The sequence below is a fragment of the Anabrus simplex genome, chromosome 6, assembly GCF_040414725.1.
Source record: "Anabrus simplex isolate iqAnaSimp1 chromosome 6, ASM4041472v1, whole genome shotgun sequence".
Classification (NCBI taxonomy): domain Eukaryota; kingdom Metazoa; phylum Arthropoda; class Insecta; order Orthoptera; family Tettigoniidae; genus Anabrus; species Anabrus simplex.
The window spans coordinates 85,797,300-85,816,941 of record NC_090270.1 but is presented as its reverse complement, the minus strand read 5'-3'; positions in this window follow the sequence as shown (position 1 = coordinate 85,816,941).

Genomic DNA, 19,642 nt, shown 5'->3' with positions numbered 1-19,642 from the left:
CATTAGTTTTTTTGAGTACGGTATTAAGTTTTACGAGGGCTGTTCACTGCGGTCGTATTGCATCAGCTGTTCTCGCCGCGGTAGTGCGCTGGCAACAGAAGTACGGCGATGCTCATTTGTTTTGCGAAACGTCAATTTAGAAGTAAAGCCGTGCGGAGTATAGAATTTATGTCCTTTTTGTACGTCATAATATGATGACAACATGGCAGGTAAAATGCATTGCACATGGGATGATTAAAAATCAAGGAGCATTCAATCGTGAATAAAAAGGAAATTTTTAGTGTTCTAACAAAATTCAGAATAGTGTTAGTGTTGTTTAGGTACTTATCTGTAGCGTGTCGTGGTGAAACGTAAGTTGACAGATAGACCAATAACTTTAGCTTCACAAGTCCTTCACTCAACACCTTTCATATTGTATCTTCCACAAGATGAATAATTCGTGTATGATTTTTTTTCACCTGTATCACCATAATCTCGGCACCATGATATGTTTTACAGGTGTTAAGTGAAAAGCGTGCTTGTTACTAAATCAACAGATCCTGGTTTATTACTTCTCGTAAACATACAATAATCCAGAGTCAACTGTTTCATCACTATCGACATGGTACATGATCACAATCTTCAACACTCGTTTCCTCTCCTTCATTGAAACGAGTTTTAATTTCAATTTAATTCCGTGTAGCTATTTCTAGTCGAGTGTAGCTGTTGCATCAGGCTTTGCTGTCAATACTGTCAGCCATTTGCTGGCAGTGCCACATGCTGGACAATAATATATAAAAAACAGTGGAAGCGAGTAATGGGCGCTATGTTTTGGTAAAGTGATGTGAGCTGTATAAAGAAGTGTTTCTAACATTAAATTCAGTGCAAACCAATTGCAAGACTTCCTTAAATATGTTCCTGCGTGTAATGGTATTACACAACATTTAGTGGCGACCGTGACAGGACATTTACGACTTGAAGAAGGAAGAATCATCGTACCCACGAGGAACATGGAGCGCGGAAGCCTCGATAAATTACTGAAGCATAGGAGAGCGACAAGGACTTCGTTTACGAAAATTGCTAAACAGGTTAGTGATTTGACTGAAGAGGAAAACGTTAATATTACGGAACTTCAATCATTATCCACCTTGTTAGAAAGTAAGATAGCGATTTTGAACGAACTAGATTCGAAAGTGCTCGATTTGTTATTAGACGATGACGAGGCTGATATTGACAAGGAAATGGAAGGTGCTGATGAGTATCAGCAAAAGTATCTGGACTTTAAATTGCGTATTTCGGGAATACAGGTTCAACAAACTGAATATGAAGCAGGTAGTGTTGCTAGTAGGTCTAGCAACCAACAAACCAAGAAATTCAAGTTGCCGAAGTTAGAATTCCGCACTTTTGGAGGGGATTTAAAGGAGTGGTTACCATTCTGGAGTCAGTTCTCAAAAATAGATGAAGATCCCGAAATAGCTGTGGAGGATAAATTTCAATATTTAATACAGGCAACAGTAAAAGGATCACGTTCTAGGCAGGTGGTTGAGAGCTTCCCCCAACACGAATAAATTACAGCAAAGCAATTGAAAGCCTAAAATCTCGTTTTGGCCAAGAAGATCTCCTTGTGGAGGTTTATGTACGTGAACTGTTGAGGTTAGTTTTACACAAGGCCTTGCAATCCAAATCAAGAATTGCATTGTCTCAACTTTATGATCAGCTGGAAACACAATTGAGGTCACTGGAATCCCTTGGTGTCACAACGGACAAGTGTTCCTCCATGTTATTTCCTCTTGTTGAATCGTACCTCCCCGAAGACTTATTAAGAATTTGGCAACGCAGTATTCCATTCACCTCCGCTACAAATGCGAAAGACCGTCTGGAGGGGTTAATGAAATTCCTGAAGTCGGAGGTGGAGGGTGAACAGAGAATAAACCTTGCTACATCTGGGTTTGACTTAAAGTGTGAAGGGGCAAAAGAAAAACTGAAGCACAAGGGGAAGGATTCAGACGACACCATTCCTACAGCTATGGGGTTATTAACATCAAATCAACGTAAGGATGACAAATGCGTGTTTTGTGAGGGTCATCATACCAGTGCAGATTGCTTTTCCGCTAGAAAAATGTCAACGGAAAGTAAACAGAAACTGTTAAGGGAAAAGGGGTGTTGTTATATGTGTCTGAAGTCAGGGCATATGGTATAATTTGTGGTGGGTAGCATGTTGTTTTAATGTGCAGACAGTTGTTAGAAAAACATGTCCCCAAAGCAGTTAGCAACAATGAAGAAAATGCAACTCAGGAAATCACATTGGCAAATGTTTCCGCTTCGCCCAAGGTGTTGTTACAAACTCTTCGTGTAGATGTAAGATCTGATAAAAAGACTGAATGTGTTCGTGCTTTAATGGATACAGGCTCCCAGAAGTCATACATTTTGCGAAAGACGGCTTTAAAGATGGGTTACACTTCACTACGAAAGGAGATCATCTCACATTCTCTTTTTGGTGGTGTAACAACACAACGGAATGTGCATGAAGTTTACAGGATGCGTGTAGGGGACCTCAATGATGAATTTCTGTGTAATTTTGAGGCTTTAGACCAAGAAGTGATCTGTGGAGACATTTCACATGTTACGGAAGGGGAATAGATGAACGAGCTAAAGAAATTGAAGATAGATATCACCGATAATGAGGAAAGTTTGGGGCCTATAGAAATACTTATTGGGGCGGACGTGGCTGGCAAACTTTTAACAGGAAGAAGAGAAGTGCAGTCGTGTGGTTTAGTTGCAGTAGAGACATTGTTAGGCTGGAATTTGATGGGAAAGATTCCCAATACCAAGAGAAGTGAAGAAAATGAAGGCTTGCTTGTAACTTCCATGTTTATTAAAGAGGCAAGTATTACTGATTTGTGGAGGTTGGATGTAATAGGCATTTCGGACCCTGTCGATAAAGTTACGAAGAAGGAACGAGAAATTTCAGTGAAAGATCATTTCCTCCAAAGTGTTCATCGCACAGAAGAAGGTCGATACCAAGTTCGGCTACCTTGGACTCAGGGGCATCCCGCCTTGCCATCAAACCTTAATCTTGCTGAAAGAAGACTGGGTTCGATGAGGAAGAAATTATCTGAAGACCTTTTTCGAGATTACAATGAAGTTTTCGAAGATTGGTTGGCTGAGGGAATTATAGAAGAAGTCCCTGAATCTGAACATGTTCATTGTTGTCACTACTTACCTCATAGACCAGTTGTAAAGGAAAACAGTGCAACTACCAGAATCAGACCTGTTTTTGATGCTTCGGCAAAACTAGGCAGTTCTCCATCTTTAAATCAATGTCTTGAAACTGGTCCAAATCTTATTGAACTCATCCCAAATGTGCTGTTAAGATTTAGAGACAAGAAGATAGGAGTGGTTGCTGATATTAACAGAGCATTTTTACAGATTGGTATTCACCCTGAAGACAGGAACTTCCTCTGTTTTTTATGGTGGGACTGTTATGAAAAACTGGAGGTTAGGGTATTCCGGTATGCAAGAGTGGTTTTTGATGGAAAGTGTAGTCCTTTCCTCTTAGGATCTGTAATCGAACACCACTTATTGAGAGAAGAGGATTCAAATCATTCTCTTAAAGAAAAGTTACTGCACAGTTTTTATATTGATAATGTTGTTTATAGTGTGGACACTGAAGCTGAGCTCAATGCATTTATGTCAGAATCGGTCAAAGTCATGGCAAAGGCCAAATTCGAGCTTAGGTGTTGGGAATGGACAAGTGACAAGTGTCAGAGTGCTCATGATAACTCTTATTCTGCAGTACTGGGTTTGTTTTGGAATCGAGAAAGTGATGAACTCAAAGTTAACATGAGTTTGATTAGAGATTTTCTTTCTGACACCATTACCAAGAGAACAATCCTGTCGATCTCTCACAAAGTATTTGACCCTATAGGTTTTAGTTGCCCTGTTATATTGTGTCCTAAATTGCTCCTGCAGAAAATGTGGAAGATGGAATTTGACTGGGATACAGAAGTTGACGATACTATCAAGAAAGAATTTCTGTCATGGTATGAAGAACTCCCTCATTTAGAAGAAATAGGCATCCCGATGGGTACAGAAACCTGTGAATATAGAGGAATGCACTTTACACACCTTTTGTGATACCAGTCAAAAGGCATATGCTGCAGTAGTTTTCCTCATGGTAGAGACAAGCGACAACGTTCAGCTTCATCTGTTGGCGGCCAAGACACGAGTCTCTCCTATAAAGGAGATTTCTATGCCTCGTTTGGAGCTTATGGCTGCAACTATAGGAGCAAAGCTTGCGAAGTCAGTTCTGGACGGATTGGGATGGAAAAATGTGAAGACGTTGTTCTGGAGCGATTCTACAACAGCAATTGCATGGATTACCAGGGGAGACAAATGGATAGTCTTTGCCAGAAATCGAGCTGATGAAATAAGGAAAATCACTTACTCTGAATCTTGGAAGTATGTCGCAGGAGAACTTAACCCTGCAGATTTACCTTCCAGGGGCTGCAAAGCCAAACAATTAGTTGCTTCTAGGTGGTGGGACGGACCTGCATGGTTGAAGGAATCACCAGGAAAGTGGTTTGCTCGCAATGATGATCCCAAAGAAGATGAGATCAACATGGAAAAGGTTAAATCCCCAGCTGTTGTGAATGTTAACTGTTTGGTTTCAGAGAACCAAAAAGACTGGTATTTCAAATACAGTACTTCTATAATTTTATAAGAATTGTCCGCATGTTGGGGTGGTTGCTAAGGTTTATACATAATAGCCGCTTACCTACAGATCTGCGTCAGAGAGGTGAATTAACTGTGGAAGGGTATGCCACTGCAGAAAGTTGTTCGGTTTATTCAAGAGGACTCCTTTTCTGGGTTAAGGGACGACAGACTGCGAACGCTCAGAGTGTTTCAAGACCATGAAGGAATAATTAGGCTGAAAACTAAGATCACCTACCGAGATGACCATGAAGACTTTCGTCAGCCTGCAGTACTTCCATCATAACACGAGGTAGTGAAGAGGTTAATCATGACGGAACACAAGATACAAGGACATGTAGGATTGCAAATGCTGCTAAATAACCTCAGGGAACGCTATTGGATTTTAAACGGTCGGAAAGCTATCAGGTCGGTTTTGTTCAAGTGCGTCATATTCAAGAGACACAGTGAAAGACATCTTGAAGTTATTTCACCTCCACTTCCATCCAATCGAGTACGGGATGCTGCCGTGTTCGAGATTGTTGGACTGGATTTAACCGGGCCCTTATATCTACAAGGTGAGATTAAAACGTGTGTGTGCCTCCTTACTTGCGCAGTGTTTAGAGCTGTCCATCTGGAATTGGTATCATCAGTCTCGGCAAAAGCATTCTTGCAAGCACTCCGTCGATTTGTGACTCGCAGAGGAAGATGTTCTGTTATCTACAGTGACAAAGGGACGAACTTCACTGGGGCTTCTAATTTGCTTCGAACTTTGAACTGGGAGGATATATCTAAGTACAGCACTGCTAGGTGTATTGAATGGCGTTTTAATCCCCCCAGTGCACCTTGGTGGGGTGGATGGTGGGAGCGCTTGATACGCCTCCTCAAAGATTTATTGAAGAGGATATTGGATAGGTCATGTCTTACGTACGAGGAGATGATGACTACATTATGTGACTGTGAGAGTTTGATGAATTCTCGACCTTTGACTTATATCATGGAAGAAGGTTCTGAGCTAGTGCCTCTCTCCCCTTCTTTATTCCTGCAAGATATAAGAGAGATTTTTGTTCCTGATCTCGATACAATAGACACTCAGAGCCTCAAAAGGAGGTATAGGTACCGACAAACTTTGAAAAGGGATTTGAGGAAAAGATTCAGAAGTGAACATTTGGGGCAGTTAGTGTTACATCCTGAAAAAGGGGGCACCCGTACTGTAGCTGTGGGGGACGTTGTGTTGATTGGGTGTGACAATCTCAAGCGTATAGACTGGTCACTGGGATACATAGTTGAAGTTATACCAGGTAAGGATGGTGTCATCCGAACAGTGAAGCTCAGAACTGGTCAGGGCGAGTTATTACGTCCAATACAAAGGATTTATCCCTTGGAAGTGTCTGCTGATGACCCTATTGTGCTCTCTAGGAACGGTGATTCTTCAGGTGTACCAAAGGATGACAACAGTGGTGATCCAGTTGTTACTCGAAGTGGTCGAGCGGTGAGAGTTCGTGACAGACTTGATTTGTAAGCAGCAGGTTTGTATTTCTTGGTATTGTTGAGTAGCCTTCTGCTACTCAAGGTGGGAGTATGTTGCATCAGGCTTTGCTGTCAATACTGTCAGCCATTTGCTGGCAGTGCCACATGCTGGACAATAAAAAAACAGTGGAAGCGAGTAATGGGCGCTATGTTTTGGTAAAGTGATGTGAGCTGTATAAAGAAGTGTTTCTAACATTAAATTCCGTGCAAACCAATTGTAAGACTTCCTCAAATATGTTCCTGCGTGTAATGGTATTACAAAACAGCAGCCCTTGTAAGGCAGACCCTCCGATGAGGGTGGGCGGCATCTGCAATTTGTAGGTAACTGCGTGTAATTGTGGTGGAAGATAGTGTTACGTGTGGTGTGTGAGTTGCAGGGATGTTGAGGACAGCACAAACACCCAGCCCCCGGGCCAATGTAGTTAACCAATTAAGGTTAAAATCCCCGACCCGACCGGGAATCGAGCCCGGGACCTTCTGGACCGAAGGCCAGTACACTGACCATTCAGCCAACGAGTCGGACGTTGAAACGAGTGATAGTCCACGACAGTTGTCTGGGTCTGCCGTTCTTTTATTTTATTTTTCTGTGTATTGGTTGTGTGATTACCGTCTTCCAATCTTCATAGATTTTTTCGATTTTCCAGATTTTATCTATGATTTCTTAGAATGATATTTCCTCCTTGTGTTTTCCCATAGTTCTGTGATGACTTCATATTCCTCTGATACTTTGTTATTTTCCAGTGAGTGGTTATCTCCTTGATTTCGTGTACGCTTGGCGCTGTTGAATATGGCTTTGATATTATTAATCTATTCTACTGGTAACCGTGATGGTGCATTTCATGATAGCGTGCTTTTGTTTGCAGATGAAGGCCAGCCCGGTGTTGATTCTGGCAACAACGGCTGTTTACAACCAAATCCTCTGCGTTTTATCAAGCGAGTTGCTGAGCGACAGTTGCGAATGGAACCGACAGAGCTAAAGATTGCAACTGTGGATTATTCTAACGAAGACGACGGTCCTGGAAGTGAAGTAAAACCAACCGTGCAGTACAGAAAGGTGAACTACACGAGAAAGAACTGGCCGCGTGTGGCCAGTCGAAAACATAGACGCAGCAGCGCACATAGTAGTATTAATTTTGCTGGGAACTTCACTGAGTCACATGCTAGAGGGTAACGAGACTTGGCCTGGTATTTCGACCGCTGAAAGGGATCGTCTAGCAATAGTTTCTAATGCACTAAAGAGAACTTTAATCCGAAACATAGAAAATTTTGACAGTTTTAGACTTTCATTCCAAAAATGCAATTAGTTACAAAAAATGTAATTAGATGTAGAAAAGCCTTACAACCTAATTTTTGAAATGCTCAATTGCTAGAAAATAAATCTAATTCCTCTCATTGGGAACTTACGACTTTCCATAAAATAAAGTCATTACATACTTGCAAATGGTCATTATTGATTAACAGTTAACCATGGACGTGTGGTCTATGTGAACGTAGCAGAAAAGTGAACTAGTCGTTCTCCTGATTGATCCCTGTCGTGGTTTGTTCTGGCTTAGTCAGGTCTATCACCCAGGTTCATCTTGCTGCCGTTTTTAATCAGTCTGGTCGTGATAATAAGCAGTTACATATTATAGTGGTCTGAGTGGCCACATGTTCATAATTTGTAGCTGGAAACAGAGAAGAGTGGAGAGTGAAGGAGCCTATATCACATATGAAAATGAAAACCTGCAACCTGTTTTCCAGTCATTGACCGGGTCAGGGATGTAATGAATGAAGCAGATGTAGGCTGTTAGTACGATGGGGTCGCCACTCCCAAAGTGATTTATTAATGAATGATAGATGCTATGAAATGAGAATGGAGAGTGTTGCTGGAATGAAAGATGACAGGGGAAAACCGGAGTGCCCGGAGAAAAACCTGTCCCGCCTCCGCTTTGTCCAGCACAAATCTCACATGGAGTGATCGGGATTTGAACCACGGTATCCAGCTGTGAGAGGCCAACGCGCTCCCACCTGAGCCACGGAGGCTCCTATATTACGTATACTAAACAATTTCGACATGTTGTTTGAGAACGCGCAATAATGTCATTCTGTTGGTACAAATACAACAATAGATGAACGACTTTATTATCAACCAGTCACCACTGATCTGCATTGAAGGCTGACGCCCACGTGACAGATTCCCTATTGTTTGTTTACCTGGTATTTTCTTAAATTATATCAAAGACGTTGGAAATTTATCGGACATCTCCCTTGGTAAATGATTCCAATCCCTAATTCCGTTTCCTACAAACGAGTTCATTCCACAATTTGTCCTCTTGAATTCCAACTTTATCTTCATATTATCATTTTCCTACTTTTAAAAACTCTATCCAGTCCTATCCAGTCTTATTCGTGGTTGGGGACAGTAGAAAAACACTCACGGTATACCAAGCCTGTCGTAAGATGCGACTAAAGGAGTTCCCAGGGGCTCTTAACTTGGGAGCGTGAGTGTGCGATCACGAGGTCCTCAGCTGAGTCCTGGCATTGCTTCCACTTACATGTACCAGGCTCCATACTTGCATGTACCATTTCCGACCTCCCTTGGTCAACTCTTGCTGTTTTCCGACCCGACGGTATTTTCACACCCTTCCTGGCCATTGACTTTCTCTGGCCGATACCTTCATTTTTCGAAGTGTCAAATCCCTTCATTTTTTCTCTCTGAATAGTGTTAATAGAGGATGGTTATCCAGTTGTACTTCCTCTTAAACCAATAATCACCACCACCACCACCACCACCACTACTACTACTACAAATGTCATTCAAAGCCTTCTCTCCACTGACAGCTCGGAACATTCCGCTTAATCGAGCTGTTCGTCTCCTTACTCCCAAGTCTTTCCAGCCCAAAATTTGCAAAATTTTCCAAACACTCCTCGTTTGTCGAAAATCACCCAGAAGAAATTTTTCTGCTTTACTTTCGAACCTTCCGAATTCTCGAATCAAATAATTTTGGTGAAGGTCCCATAACACAGAACTATGCTCTAATTTGGGCCTTATACTTACTGCAACCCCCTAAAGTTTTATTTACAATTCCGTTTGTGTGATATACTAAATACATAGCGTATGGCCTCCGGGGAGGCCTGGTGCGGGCTCCTTTTCTCGTAGACGGCCTATTAGGCGACTTGCATATCTGTGAAGATGAGGGCCCTACCTAGGATGATTTCTAATGCTGAATACGGCACACACCCCCCCCCCCCCAGCCCCCGAGCCATTGGTATTAACCAATTAAGGTTAAAATCTCCGACCCGGCCCCGGGACCCTCTGGACCAAAGGCCAGCAGGTTAACCATTTAACCATGAATCCCGACATGTGATATACTAATGAAGAGCTTTCCTTAAATTAACACCGAAATACTTACAGTGATCCCTTAGTTAAAGAGTCAAAATACAGATATTTCATTCAAAGATTAGTTTTCATTCATACATTTATTAGAAATTCTTTCTTTCTTTCTTTCTTTCTTTCTTTCTTTCTTTCTTTCTTTCTTTCTTTCTTTCTTAATCTGTTTACCCTCAAGGGTTGGTTTTTCCTTCGGACACAGCGAGGGATCCCACCTCTACCGCCTCAAGGGCACTGTCCTGTAGCGTGAGACTTTGGGTCGGGAATACAACTGGGGAGGATGACCAGTACCTCGCCCAGGCTGCCTCACCTGCTATGCTGAACAGGGGCCTTGTGGAGGGATGGGAAGATTGGAAGGGATAGGCAAGGAAGAGGGAAGGAAGCGGCCGTGGCCTTAAGTTAGGTACCATCCCGGCATTCGCCTGGAGGAGAAGTGGGAAACCACGGAAAACCATTTCCAGGATGGCTGAGGAGAGAATCGAACACACCTCTACTCAGTTGACCTCCCGAGGCTGAGTGGACCCCGTTCCAGCCCTCGTACCACTTTTCAAATTTCGTGGCAGAGCCAGGAATCGAACCCGGGCCTCCGGGGCTGGCAGCTAATTGCACTAACCACTACACCACAGAGGCGGACTTATTACAATTTGCAAGCATAAAATCTCTAGTAAGAGTCAAATGGAAAATGACAATGTGGTTTTTATAGTATAATAATAATAATAATAATAATAATAATAATAATAATAATAATAATAATAATAATAATAATAATAATAATAATAATAATGCTAGTTGCTTTACGTCCCACTAACTATTCATTTACGGTTTTCGGAGACGCCGAGGTGCCGGAATTTAGGCCCGCAGGAGTTCTTTTACGTGCCAGTAAATCTACCGACACGAGACTGGCGTATTTGAGCACCTTCAAATACCACCGGACTGAGCCAGGATCGAACCTGCCACGTTGGGGTCAGAAGGCCAGCGCCTCAACCGTCTGAGCCACTCAACCCGGCTTTTTATAGTTTAAAGAAGAGTGGTTTTAAAAATAAAAATTGCCTTTTTTTCCTATACTAGTTTATACTACCTAATGTCTGGCTCCATGGCTAAATGGTTAGCGTGCTGGCCTTTGGCGACAGGAGTCCTGGGTTCGATTCCCGGCGGGGTCGGAAATTTTAACCATAATTGGTTAATTTCGCTGACACGGGGGCTGGGTGTATGTGTCGTATTCATCATCATTTCATCCTCATCACGACGCGCAGGTCACCTACGGGTGTCAAATCAAAAGACCTGCATCTGGCGAGCCGAACTTGTCCTCGGACACTCCCGGCAATAAAAGCCATACGCCATTTCATTTCATACTACCTAATCCTTCAGAATAACATTAAGAGGTCACCGACATCTCACGTTCACATCACTGTTACTGATAATATATGTCCATTACTAAGGATGCCCAACTCCGCAGCGTATTACTACTATTAGCTGCCGTCCCCGTAGGCCCGAGTTTGATTCCCGGTACTGTCAGAAATTTAAGATTTTCAGGAGTGCTGGCATATGTTTAAAAAGGGAAAAGAGCTGAAACATCTCGCGATGAGGCCACATGTTTGTCCCGATCATTGGCTGAGTGGTCGGCATTGAGACCTTCGATTCAGACAGCCGCAAGTTCGATTCCTGGCCGGGCCGAGGATTTCAATAATAAATGGTTAATTCTCTTTTCTTGGGGTCTGGGTGCTTATGCTGTTCCCAACATTTTCGCAACTAATACATAACACTCACCATAATACTCCACCACAATAACATACAGTTTCCATACATGCAGATGTATCCACACTCAACGGAGCAATCGCCATAAGAAATTATTATTAATAAGGGTTAAGGAAGTCATTCCAGAAACAAGTATTTGATATTAACTAATTTATAGTTACAATTATTCACTTCTTCTACCGCTTTTCGCACATCTGTGGGGTCACGAGTGCGAACAGTGTCACACATGTGGATTTTGCCCTGTTTTACATCGGATGTCCTTCCTGATGTCAGCCTTATATGGAAGGATGTGTGTTGCGTGCTTCTGTGGTGGATGGCAGTGTAGTGCGTTGTCTGAAGAGGAAACTGTAGGGAAAAACACAAGCACCCATTATCCGTTCCAGAAGAGTTAATCAAACGTGATTAAAATCCACGACCCGGTCGGGAAACGAACCCGGGTCCCTCAGAACAGAAGGCCTGAACGCTGACAATTCAGCTAGTGTGTCGGACTAAGGTTAAAATTACTTTGACACAAATTTATCTTATGACTGGGGGTCATCTGAAGTTAGCGATGCAAAATGTGTGACGCAGTGTTACCTAGCAACCGTGCAGGCTGTGATGTGAAATATTGATGGATGACCTTGACTGAGAAGCATATAAAAGGCTCGTTTATCAAAGAGGCCCCATCTAATCGTACTCTAGAGAACTGATTATTTCATTCGTAGTGGATTCATAGGCCCTGAGTCAGTTTTCCACTTTCGATGCATTGAATCCTGCACTTGACGACTACAAATCCAACGCAGATGTCAATCAAACACGATGCGTTAGATGCAAATGAATCAATCGTTGTCAATTTGAGTTTCAATTATTAAAACCAAACCCCACCTGAAGGCCTGCAGATTATGACGTGTCATGTAATCGGCACGATGAATACTTTGCTTTCTAGACCGGGGACGTTATTTCACCGTCAGATAGCACTTCAATTGTAATCACGTAGGCTGGGTGGACTTCGTACCAGCCCATCAGAACGAGGTAAAAGTCACTGATCCGGCCGCGAATCGAACCCGGAGCCTGCAAGTAAATCAGTAATTGAAAGACATATTTATAATAATTTGCTTTTCCTTCTTCTTCTTCTTCTTCTTCTTGTCATTTTTCTTCTTCTTAATCTGCTTACCCTCCAGGGTTGGTTTTCCCTCGGACTCAACGAGGGATCCCACCTCTACCGCCTCAAGGGCAGTGTCCTGGAGCTTCAAACTCTGGGTCGGGGGACAAAACTGGGGAGGAGGACCAGTACCTCGCCCAGGCGGCCTCACCTGCTATGCTGAACAGGGGCCTTGGTGGGGGTGGGAAGGTCGGAAGGGATAGACAATGAAGAGGGAAGGAAGCGGCCGTAGCCTTAATATTTAGGTACAATCCCGGCATTTGCCGGGAGGAGAAGTGGGAAACCACGGAAAACCACTTCCAGGATGGCTGAGGTGGGAATCGAACCCACCTCTACTCAATTGACCTCCCGAGGCTAAGTGGACCCCGTTCCAGCCGTCGTACCACTTATCGAATTTCGTGGCAGAGCCTGGAGTCGAACCCGGGTCTCCGGGGGTGGCAGCTAATTACACTGACAACTACACCACAGAGGCGGACTATAATTTGCTTTTCCCAAAAGGCAATTTGACATCGTTTCACTTTCCACTAATTTGTAGAAATGGCTTCATTATTTTCGTTGGTAAGGTAAGGGTGTATTCTGCCCGAAGTCAGGTCCGAACCTCCGCAGAGTTGTGCCCGAGCTGGATTTTACGTAGGGTAGCGTGGCCAGTTCCTTTCCGCTCATCCATTCCCCTACCCCCCACCAACAGCACGTGGCAACCCATCCAAATCTTGACCACGCCCAATATTGCTTAACTTCGGAGATCTCATGGAATCCGGTGTTTCAACACGGCTACGGCCGTTGGCATTATCTTTGGTAGAACTGTCACAAAATGATGGATGTCTAGAGTGAGAGAACTGATTCTTTCATTTAGTGCTTCATTGTACTGTATGTGTGTGTATAATGCAATATTAGCAGTATTTTTTGGCATTTGGGATTTTTAACGAAGTCTTATATAAATTCTATGCTATTATTAAATAAGTCATTACCCTTCACGTCAACTGTTGTTAAATACAACTAAAAGCCCAATTATTTTCTATAGAATATGCTAGTAACTGTTGTTATTGGGCCATTCCTCGCACGGACGGTATCCGAATTAGCGAGAGTGCCGGATTACTGAGAGTGAGAAATGTAGTTGAACACCAGCTGTACTGTATTTACAGTGTACCATTCATAAATAATTGTCCTTGAGTTTCCTACAAGCAGTATCAAATCGTATCTCAAATTTGTAGTTGCCGCAAAGAAGATGCTCGACGTCGGTATGCTTTGTCACGCAATCGCCTTAAAAAAAACTTTACCTCGGTGCAGCGCGTATCTGCTTGCTGAATTATTTACTCCAGGAAGATATCTGCATCTTCGGTGGTAGCAGTGTGAGAAATCTTAATGCACTCCTTCTATGTCCTCCTCTTCATTACTTCCACCTTTATTTTCCTGCACACTTTTGATTTTATTATATTTTCATTACCTTGATTTAACACTTCTGGTTTCTGCTTTAGATCTAACGTAACGTACATTCTTTTTCAGGCCGTGATAATGTACTGTAACTCACACTACAGTTTCAAATAAAATCGTTGACACATTCTTTATGTTAATAGACGTAGCAAAGACACAGCTGTTCATAGTGATTCGAAATAGTAGAGAAGCTCACCTGTGCTAATTTAATCTGACGGCTAGTGGCCGAATTTCTCAGAGGCCGGTATACTGACGGTCGGACTAGCAAGAGTCTAGTGTGTTTCTAAGAAAATACTAGTTATTCTTAAATGATGAGGTTCTCTCTGTCTCTTTACTTTGATAACTACAATTTTCACAAATTCATGTGTTTTATCTACATTACTGGGAAACACCCGAAGGAAAATGACTGTACATCTGCGAATTGTACGTGTAACTATTTTTCTGTACATGTGGGCATAGTATACGAAATAAAATAACGCGAAAATAATGCACATGGGGAGTATTTTACTGCAGCTAACTGTAATCGGTTCGGTAACAAGGAGAGGATCCCCTTCTCTCAGCTGAGATGATAACTATCATTTTATAAGCGAGGACGTGGTGCGATTCGACACTCCTGAGAGGTCTCCTCTAATCTGTAAGTGATCTTGAGAAGTCAGTGTATGCAAAATATAAGAACGGAACTTCTTCATGTTATTACTTATGTCTTCTGACACCATACTTTCCTGTAACTGCATGCACGATGTAACTGATAAGAACTAGGTCATTGTCTCTTTAAGTGCAAGGTGATCATATAACTTACAAGAGAAACTGTAGGTAATATCATTGAACAGCGCTATGCGAAAATTCCAGTGTAAGTGTTGCGCTGCAAAGAAGAATAAATATACAGATATTGATTAAAAAGAAAGCTATAGACGGAACTTAGACTTTAATAACTGTAAACCTAATTATATTTGTGGTGATAATTCAAACTAAAATCACAAATATACCATTAATGTTATGTGTATTTTTGGTAATTATATATCAGTTTATAACTGAATTGAATCTGTGCTACCAATGAAGCTCTTTTTTCTTGTTGCTTTCGCATCCCACTAACTACTTTTCCATTTTGTCAGAGAAGCAAAGGGGCCGCTATTTTATCCCATAATTATTTTACGTCACACCGACGCAGATAGGACTTATGGCGACGATGGGACAAGAAAGTGCTAGGAGTGGGAAGGAAGCGTCCGTGGCCTTAAATAAGGTACAGCCCCAGCATTCATCTGGTGGGAAAATGGAAAACCATGGAAAACCATCTTCAGGGCTGCCGAAAGTGGGGTTCGAACCCACTTCCTCCTGAATGTAAGCTCACAGCTGCGCACCCCTAACCGCACAGCCAACTCACTCAGTCACGATTAAAAGCAATGCTATCATATGAAATATTAGATCAAATGAAAAACCATACATTTTCTCAGTTTTGACTAACAGTACTACGCTGCCGAACTAACAGTCCAAAGTTCCCGAGCTGGAATAACCATGCCACAGACATCCGTGAACATTATTCCCATTATTCCTTCATGTGCGCTCATTGCTCATTCCAGTCAGCATCTCAGAGTAGGGATCGAATTGCTGGAATACTGTGATGAACCAGTGTACAACGTACCAGTAGCACCAGAAAATTTATGAACCAGAGGAATGGCATGCTAAAGAAGAAAGTAATCTAATTCCCCAGCTACTTACCGCCTATATTGAGACAGGTTGTTATACTCCGTACGCAGCAGTAATCCCATCCATCGGAGATGAGTGACAACAGAAGAGACAAAGCATATCACAAAAATCAATGGTCAATGTAATGTTATTCTTGATCAGTTTTAGGAGCATTCGACATTGTAGGCCTTCACATTTAGTTTTCTTCCGACTCTGTGATATCAGGGGATCCAATGTAAGGGGAGTCTTCCTTTCTTTCATGAGTCCCTCTTGTTTTATTTTTCAAGCGATCGTTCCTTGTTCTCTTCTGACCCCAACAGATTTCAATGAGAGAGCTGGAAATAGAACTGCAGGAGACGAAAGGCTGATTGGTATATGTGGAGAAGATATGGAAGCTAACAGGAATGGGAAGCGTTTGCTGGACTTCTGTGCTAGTATGGATTTAGCAGTTACGAATACATTCTTCAAGCATAAAGCTATTCACCGCTACACATGGGAGGCTAGGGGTACCAGATCCATAATAATAATAATTTCGTGTGGCTATTTCTAGCCGAGTGCAGCCCTTGTAAGGCAGACCCTCCGATGAGGGTGGGTGGCATCTGCCATGCGTAGGTAACTGCGTGTTATTGTGGTGGAGGATAGTGTTATGCGAGGTGTGTGAGTTGCAGGGATGTTGGGCACAGCACAAACACCCAGCCCCCGGGCCACTGGAATTAACCAATTAAGGTTAAAATCCCCGACCCGGCCGGGAATCGAACCCGGGACCCTCTGTACCGAAGGCCAGTTCGCTGACCATTCAGCCAACGAGTCGGACACCAGATCCATAATAAACTATATCATAACCGACTTCGAATTCAGGAAATCTGTTAGGAATGTACTAGTTCCCCGGGGATTCATCGATGATACAGACCACTATCTGATCTGCAGTGAACTATCTCTAGGCCTAGGATAGAGAAAGTGAAATTTGTCTGCAAACGAATAAGGGTAGAAAATCTCCAGGACGAGGAAATTAGACAGAAGTACATGGATATGATTAGTGAGAAGTTTCGAACAGTAGACCGGAGGCAGGTTCAGGATGCAGAAAGAGAATGGGTGGCATACAGGGATGCTGTAGTAGAAACAGCAAGGGAATGCCTATGAACAACTGTGCGTAAAGATGGGAATGATGAAGTGAGTAACTCGGGTGAACTCATAATAGATCCCAGGGAACCACTGGAGAGGTGTTGGGAATATTTTGAACATCTTCTCAAGGTAAAAGGAAATCATCCTGGTGGTGTTGCGAACTGCCAGTCTCATGGGAAGGAGGAAAATGATGTTGGTGAAATTACGCTTGAATAAGTGGTAAGGTTATTAAATGAACTCCATTGTCATAAAGCGGCAGGAATAGATGAAATTAGACCTGAAATGGAGAAGTATAGTGGGAAGGCAGGGATGAAATGGCTTCATAGAGTAGTAAGATTATCATGGAGTGTTGGTAAGGTACCTTTATATTGGACAAAAGCAGTAATTGCAGCTATCTATAAGCAAGGGAACAGGAAGGATTGCAACAACTATCGAGGTATCTCATTGATTAGTATACCAGGCAAAGTATTCACTGGCATCTTGAAAGGGAGGGTGCGATCAGTAGCTGAGAGGAAGTTGGATGAAAACCAGTGTGGTTTCAGACCACAGAGGGATTGTCAGAATCAGATTTTCAGTGTGCGCCAGGTAATTGATAAATGCTACGAGAGGAACATGCAGTTGTGTTTATGTTTCGTAGATCTAGGGAAAGCACATGGCAGGGTACCGAGGGAAAAGTTGTTCGTCATACTGGGGGACTATGGAATTAAGTGTAGATTATTAAAATCGATCAAAGGCATTTACATCGATAATTGCGCTTCAGTGAGAATTGATGGTAGAATGAGTTCTTGGTTCGGGGTACTTACAGGGGTTAGACAAGGCTGTAATTTTTCACCTTTGCTGTTCGTAGTTTACATGGATAATCTGCTGAAAGGTATAAAATGGCAGGGAGGGATTCAGTTAGGTGGAAATGTACTAAGCAGTCTGGCCTATGCTGACGACTTAGTCTTAATGGCAGATTGTGCCGAAAACCTGCAGTCTAATATCCTGGAACTTGAAAATAGGTGCAGTGAGTATGGTATGAAAATTAGCCTTTCGAAGGCTAAATTGATGTCAGTAGATAAGAAATTCAACAGAATTGAATGTCAGATTGGTGATACAAAGCTATAACAGGTCGATAATTTCAAGTATTTAGGTTGTGTGTTCTCCCAGAATGGTAATATAGTAAGATTGAATCAAGGTGTAATGCAGTGAGTTCGCAGTTGTGATCAACAGTATTATGTAAGAAGGAAGTCAGCTCCCAGACGAAACTATCTTTACATCGGTCTGTTTTCATACCAACTTTGCTTTACGGGAGCGAAAGATGGGTGGATTCAGTATATCTTATTAATAAGTTAGAAGTAACAGACATGAAAGTAGCGAGAATGATTGCTATTACGAACAGGTGGGAACAATGGCAGGAGAGTACTCGGAATGAGAAGATAAAGGCTAATTTAGGAATAAACACGGTGGATGAAGCTGTACGTGTAATCCGGCTTCGGTGGTGGGATCATGTGAGGCGATTGGAGGAGGATAGGTTGCCTAGGAGAATAATGGACTTTGTTATGGAGGGTAAGAGAAGTTAAGGGAGACCAACACATTGGTTAGACTCAGTTTCTAACGATTTAATTATAAGAGGTATAGAACTAAATGTGGCCACAGCACTAGTTGCAAATAGAGGATTTTGGCGACATTTAGTAAATTCACAGAGGCTTGCAGACTGAACGCTGAAAGGCATAACAGTATTTAATGATAGTGTATGTATGTATGTATATATTATTATTATTATTATTATTATTATTATTATTATTATTATTATTATTAATTATTTAAGCCTACTCGGGAACAATTATGACTAGTTGTTCTTGGATGCTCTCTTTCGTTCCCATTACCTCTAGAAACTTGTTATTAGTTTTTCCTTACTTTCCTGTGAAAGATGTTTTCAAGGTTTAACAACCTTTGGTAGAGGAGACCATGGGTTTACCATTTTACAAAATTTGGAGATATTCCAGCGGATGCTAAGTCCTTGTTTTCTTTTTTTTTACTTCATTGAGCCACATTCCTCCAGTATTGTAGTTTCTGATGAGTGAGAAGTTTTTCTTCGTAAGCCTGCCATTGTCCTTTCTCCGAAAGTGCCCGCAAAACTTCAGCCACCTACGTCGCTTGCTAGTGTTAGCCGTTCCCAACTGTTGGTACAGCTCAGAGGTCGCTTTCAGTCAGTAGGTTCCATCCGGGAGCACTCTTGACCCAAGAATTCATCACGAGGGTACGTCTTTCGACTTTTTCCAGGTCGTCCATGGTGTCTTTCCTGTTTATCAGTAAAGTCTGGGGTCTGACAAGAGTTTTGTAATGGCATATTTTAGCGTTCTTGTTGTACCGGTTTTGCGACTGTTTGTATACTGGGTTGAGTTTGGCACATCTGTCTAAGTTGTAGGTTCCGCCTCTACCATTCGGGTGGTCCCATTCACCAAGTTACCGCAAAACGATTGACATTTCGAATCTTTCCATAGATGGTCGTCAAAGGGGCTTTCCCGGAGTGCTTACTCTCAAAGTAGACCTACTTGCTGTTTTCGTATGACTATTATTATTTATTTAGCGTATGGCTAACACACCGCATTACATACAGTAGTAATACATAATATTTACAGTTTGAAGTATTTACAGCTTCAAGTTATTTACATAGTCAACACAGAAAGGTGAGAGCAGAAAAAAAGTCTCTAGGGTTTCCCTGGTAGGCGGTGAGAGGACACTACTCCACAACGTGTCGAACTGCTTACTTCACAGCACCACAACTGCACGCTGCCGAATTAAGTATTCCACATTTATGGAGGGAGTCGGCACATCTGCTATGGCCAGTACGAATCTTGTTGATGGTTGTCCGGATCATCCGTGGAAGATCAAAACCCTCTGGTTTGTTTCTCAGCCATGGTAGATTGTGATATTCTGATGGAGCACTGGATATC